Source organism: Coturnix japonica, chromosome 20 (genome assembly GCF_001577835.2).
Source record: "Coturnix japonica isolate 7356 chromosome 20, Coturnix japonica 2.1, whole genome shotgun sequence".
Classification (NCBI taxonomy): Eukaryota; Metazoa; Chordata; class Aves; order Galliformes; family Phasianidae; genus Coturnix; species Coturnix japonica.
The window spans coordinates 11,285,123-11,291,282 of NC_029535.1; positions in this window are offsets into that span (position 1 = coordinate 11,285,123).

The window sequence follows — 6,160 nt, forward strand, 5'->3', positions numbered from 1 at the left end:
TCCTGGGTCTGATGTGTTCTTGGAACCTGAGTAAGATGTCATACCTCAGTAACGCTGCTGACATCTGAAAACCAGATTGAATCTGGGGGGGTGAGACAGCTGGCAAAGGCAATTTGTCCCGAAGAGAGCTCATCAGATAGGGTTCCCTGTATAAATAAACTTCATTTGAGGGCACGCATCTGACTGACCAGAGCCTTGCTGGCCTCACAGATGGAGCTATTGAGTCTTGTGTTGGAACCAGCACTTGTGGCTGTGGTCAAGTTTGTAGAGGGAGCCTCGACTAGTTTAGTGACTTGGTAAAAGTGCTGCTGATGGGCAGAACAGGAACTTCAAAGTGTGCTCTTAACAAAACTATCATCTGTGGATTGCTTTGGAAATGGTGAATTCTGCCTGTGGTGCATGGAAGTGGGTTTGTGGAGCCAACTGGGCGTAGGGGAACATTGCTGCTGAGAAATCTGTGAGCAGTGCTGAATGAAGTGTGCTGGATGTGAGCTTTGCAAGTCATCTTTGCCATTAACTGTGGTTTTCCTTTGGTGTTCCAAGTATGCTTTTGTTCCCTGTTAGTAGTGGTAGCTTTAATTATAAAGGTACAAGGGACTTTCCTTCTCTACTTTTAACAAGTGAACGGTAAAAATATACTCAGTCAACTAAATGTCGTGAAACTGAGGAAACAGCGTTGATTTTTTCATAGAAGGGAGATCTAATATTAAATCACAAAACAGTTCCTTGTTCCCTTTTTAGTAAAAGAGGGGAATCTACAAGTTCGTTACTGAGCAGATTTCTCTGTTCATTTGCACACACTTAAGAAAAGTGCATTTAATTAGGATTAGCAAGTCTCTAAATTGCAGATGGTTCTCAGGGGAAAAAATAGTTATGAGTGCGTTCATGACATTAAAATCAGTACATTTAATTCAATTTCATCTTAATATTAATTCGTAACATCTAAAGTAGTAGTTCCTGCAGAAGATGTCTGTGTGATTTTAGGATTAGTAGAGAAAATGAGATCTAGCATTTCCAAACATGTAACGGCATGATTGCTCTGTGTAATTATGCAGATTGAGTAACTACATGCCAATTACCAGAGCGCCCATCTTGACATGCACTGTTATCTGTGACAAGGGCCTGGTACATGAAATGTGGTTTTCTTAGTTAGGGGTTCATTACCAATAGATAATCTGAGCCCAAGACTGGGTTGTGTGAAGTACTGCGAGAATCAGTAGTTAATAGGAACTGTTGGTGTGTAACTCCAGGGAGAGCAGTCTGATGGGCTGGGGATTGGATTACAAAACAAGAGATTTTTGTCTTTAATGCTTTTTAGACTGCAGTATTGATCTGTGTTCTGATCACAGACTGAAAAGTACAGCATATCTTTTTAAGATATGGAGGTATCTTTTTAAGATAAAGATATCTTTTTAAGATAAATATCCATTTAAGGAGATAAGTGCAAGGCTGTGGTATGAAGATAATTTGTTCTCAGTTTTATTACTGTACCTACTATAAATGAGCTGTATCTTTTTAGGACAGGTACATCAGCTTCACATTTGTTCTGCACGTGTTGAATGTGAAAGTAAAGTATCATATTTCATGCCCTGCTTGGTTCAGAACTGAGGTGTGGAACTGGAAAATCCTGGATTTAGATAACACTGCTCCCTCTTCGAGGTTTCCTCCCTCTGTTCCTGCAGTGGTTATCTGTAGTTTGCCATACTCAGTACTTTGGCTGTCAGCTTCCAGGCTGAGCTGGGCTTTGAGGCCCCAGAACTTCTCACAAGCCGTGAAACTGGTGATGGAAATGTCTGCAGTGGCCCCATCCATCAAGCCAAAAATCTGGGCCCGTTTTGGCATGGATGGACAACATTTTGCTCAAGAAGGAAGTTTTTACTACGATAAAGTTTTGGGCTTCTCCAAAGAGGATGTATTTTCCAGGGCCTTCACTCTTTGAAATCCCCAGCTCTTCAATGTGTCACTGCGGCTCAGTGCAAATGAGTTAACTCCTCACTCTTCTCTCAGTCCCAAAGCTGCATCTCCCGTCCATTAGAGGAAGAGGCCTTGCATCTTCTATGAGAGGGAAAAAGGCTGTTACCTCTGCTCTAGGTGGGGTTTCCTGGAAATATTCATTATTGCTCCACTGGCTTGTTCTTATTAACAGTGGTGGAAGCTCTGGAATGGATGAGGGGGTGGCTTTCAACAGTATTTTGATTAAGAAGTAATGTCATGTGTAAGAGAGAATCTTGTTTCCTCCTGCTGAGAGCTCAGTGTTTGAGCATTAGATGGCAGTGTTAGCAAAGAGAAGACACTGAAATGAGCTTCACAAGGAGAGCTCAGACAGTGGATGGACAAGCCAGCTACAATGGAAGTGCTATATATCTTAAGGCCAAGTTTACTTGGGATTCTTAAATTAATTAGCAATTACACAAAAGTAGGTGGAAATAAAACAAATGGAGATGCCTCAAAATATATCACACACAAGATGTTGACCTATTTAAATAGTTCACGTAGCAGAATTCTCAGTGTAACCTGCACACTTCACCCATGAATGAGGTGAACTAAAGGGATCTGCAGATGTAGAAGCGTTTTCTCCAACTTTCTCTTCTCATTCTATCAATATTTACTGATACGTGCTGCTGCAGAGCAGATTTGGAGCGCAGTTTAGCTGCTGGCTACCATTATATTTGACTGCTTTTGTAATTAAATGATGCATTTTATAACACGGTGCACATCACTGAGACGTTTGTCTGGGTGAATCTTTAATATAAAACTATTTTCATGAGCAAATCTGGTCTAATAATTGTGCAACACTTTGGCATTTAAAGCTAATTTTACACGTATGAAATGTCTTCATTCATCCTTTATGAATGTAATGACCTAATGCAATTACTAATTTTTCATCCCGTGAATAATCGCTTGCATGGAGCCGTGTGTGATTTCATCCCTGTGACTGGGGAAGCGGTGGCAGGAGGAGCATCACCTGCGTGGCCATGGGGCTGTGGGCTGTCCTGGCAGCTCTGGAAGACCAGGAGATGGGTTTGGTGTAAAGCAAAAAGTGCCCTTCAACTTGTAGAAGCAGCTTTCGTTTTGTCACGAGCGATGACATTTCAGCTTAGAGTTCTGATCTATATATATATATGTGTGTGTGTACGTATCTTCTCTCAAAAAGTTAATTAAAAACATTTCTAAATAAAGTATTTTTTTCACAAACTCAGTGACATTTTAATGTCAGAGTTGAGCATAAATTGTTCAGGAAAACAGAAGGTCAGAGAAATTAGAATTAATTCAGAATAATGTTTGCACCGAAGCTGGATTTTTTTCCTGTGTTCTTTCCATATCTGCTTACAGAGCCTCCATTCAGTCCTGAAGCGTTTCAGCCTGCACAGAGGGTTGCGTTCATGTCTGGTTTGGTTTTCTGCTGGGTGCGGAGGAATAGCTCTGCTCCTCACTCATCTTCCTTGTATAGATATAGATACACTCCTTGTATAGATAACATGTTTTCCAGGCTCAGTTTTTTGGCAAACTTTACAGCGAATCACCCTCTAACTGAAGCTCTGCCGCAGTGCCCTTGTGCTGCTGATGTGGTTTGCTGCTCTAGGCCTCAAACAGAGCTCAAACCCAATAAGAATTCACACTTCTTCATTTCTGTTTCTTTTTGATCTATGTTTATTGTTGTGTTTGTGTTTAGGTTTACATTTCTTTTCTCCCTTCTCCTCTGCAGCTGATACTTGAAGTTAAAAGGTAACTGAACTCACGGTTTCTATTCAATTGGATCTTGTAAAACTCTTTTAGCAGAAACTTGGGCGATTTGACAGAATTTATTTTCAGATTGAAACGTTTCTTTTCCAGCAAGAACCGTTGTTTTCCTATTTGACTCCAACACCGCTGTTCATCTTTAAAGCATTAGCACAATTGTTTACAGATGGACCCCATGTACCAGACGTCGGCTTTTCCCCTTCCCTAACCCCATGCACTGCTGGTTGTCTGAGCTCAGGGGCTGCTTGTTTTCCTCTTTTAAGTTCAGTGAATTCTGGGATGAGCATGGCCAGAGCTATTGATATTCCATCATTACTGCAGAGGAACAGGCCAACAAACTTCTCCAACCCTTGCGCTGCTGCTCAGTTCTTGTTAACTAAATGGAAGTCAACCACCCGTCCATTAAATCCTGCTGACAACCCACCCTGTGTGGCGCAAAACCTCCTGAGCTGCCCCAGGCTGGCTCAGCAATGTGGTCCCTCTGCAAGGTCTGTAGCACTGGTGGCACAGTGCAGCTGGCCAGGCACTGCTCCGTGACTGGACTTTGCAGTCAGCCCATCTTTACACTGCAAAGCATTCAGCAGGGGGAGATGGGACTGAATTTATTCTTGAATTGTTGAATAATGTAATATTCGTGTTGTACATAAAAGGATCACAAACCACCCCGCCTGATTCTCCTATGAAAACATTTAACTTTTATTAAATCAAGACAGTTTTAAGCAGCAGCAGAAATGAAAGCAAAAGCAGCAACTGAAACAGCTTTCAAAGTTGCCCTGTAGCCAAAAGAGCCATCTGAGAAGCTGCAGGGTTGATTTTGTTTGTTTGTTTGTTCTGTTGGAGTGAATCACCAACAATTAACAGAAAAAAAGATCCGAGTTCAAACCCTCAGAATAACTCCGAGCTGCTCCATGCTCTGCAGCTGGTACAAGAAGCAGGACTTGGCTCAACCCTGCGCAGCGGGTCCAGCCCCGGGATGGACAAGGTCTGGCCTCTTGTGGCCCATGGGCTCACCCTGCAGCCAGGTGCTGCTCAGGAGCTGGGGCACGTTCCAGCAGGGCTGGTGCTTCATGGAGCTGTAAACATATTCGCAGTCAATGCGCCGTGCAGGTGAGACTCCCCTCAGGCAAAGATTTGGCCCCAAACCCATCAAAGATGCCTAAAGCATTAACTGTGCTTCCCAGGGAAGCAAGTGGCAGAGGACCCCGCTGCTGGAGTTAAGTCAGAAAGGCGAGACAAAGCCCCGGGGAGCGGTCTGCAGGGAACAAACCTGTATTGGCAGACAGCAAGATAAATTGGATGATCTAATAGTCCTTTTCCATCTCTAAGTTTTATGATTCATTTGTTATTTTAGCCATCTCTATATATTTTTTATTTCACCCTAGAGGGGTTTCTTGAAATGTGTGCAATATATTCCTTTAAAAAAATAAAAAAATAAAAATCACTTAAAACAACAACAACCCCTGTTGCAGAATCTGAGGCTCTGGCTCATAATCACACTTGCTAATGAGCAACCTGGAGTGCAGGAGAGTGGCCCTTGTCCTTTGGTCCCAGCGTGCAGGATGGGCCTTGGGGCTGCAGGTGGGATGGGATGGCAGTGTTTGGCTCTGAGCACTGAGGGTGGGAGGCTGGGGAGGAAGGGAAGGATGGTGCTGGCTGGTTGTCCCCTGAGCAGGGCTTGGGAACAGCTTGGGAAGAGGAGAAATGCCTGGAGCTGTGCTGCTGCCTCCAGGTCATCTTCTATTTCATCACCCCAAGGAGGAGCGATGGCGATTACATACAGCCAACAGGTGATACCGTACCCATCAAAATTTAATGCGTGCAAGTCTTGGGAATCTCTGCCTCTGCTGGCCTGGCCTCATCTGCAGTAAATAACGAGCGATGGCTCGTGCGGCATCGGCGTGAGCTGCTGAGCTCCGGCATGTGAGGCATCGCAGGGAGCGTGACGGGGAGCGAGGGAGTGCTTAGGGAAACTAAGTGTTAAACAGAGCCATCCGTCTGAGGTGGAGCAGTTGAGAGAAGGGTATTTGGTATCTCAATCATGCCTGCTTTATGGCTAGAGAGCCCTGGATTTGTGTGACAGCGGCCCAATGCCTCGCTGTAGATTACATCATAAATAACCCAGGCATGGAGTGGTCAGAGGAGCCAGATGAGGGAAGGAGAAGGATGTGCTGAAACAAGCCCAGGACGGGGCCGCTACATTTTCCTTTCCTATTTTTATTCTTATTTGTTATTTAATGTTATTACCCGGGGGAAGGGAGGCTGCTCCAAACCCTGTGTGAGCTCTACTAAGACAGGCGCGTTCCTGTGGCTTTCACTCCCGCTGCCTCCCCAGGTCAGTCCTTTTCTTCTCCGTACAGAAAGAAAGAAAGGAGGGGGGAAAGGAAGAGAGAAAAGAAAAACCCACACGAAAATCAATCCA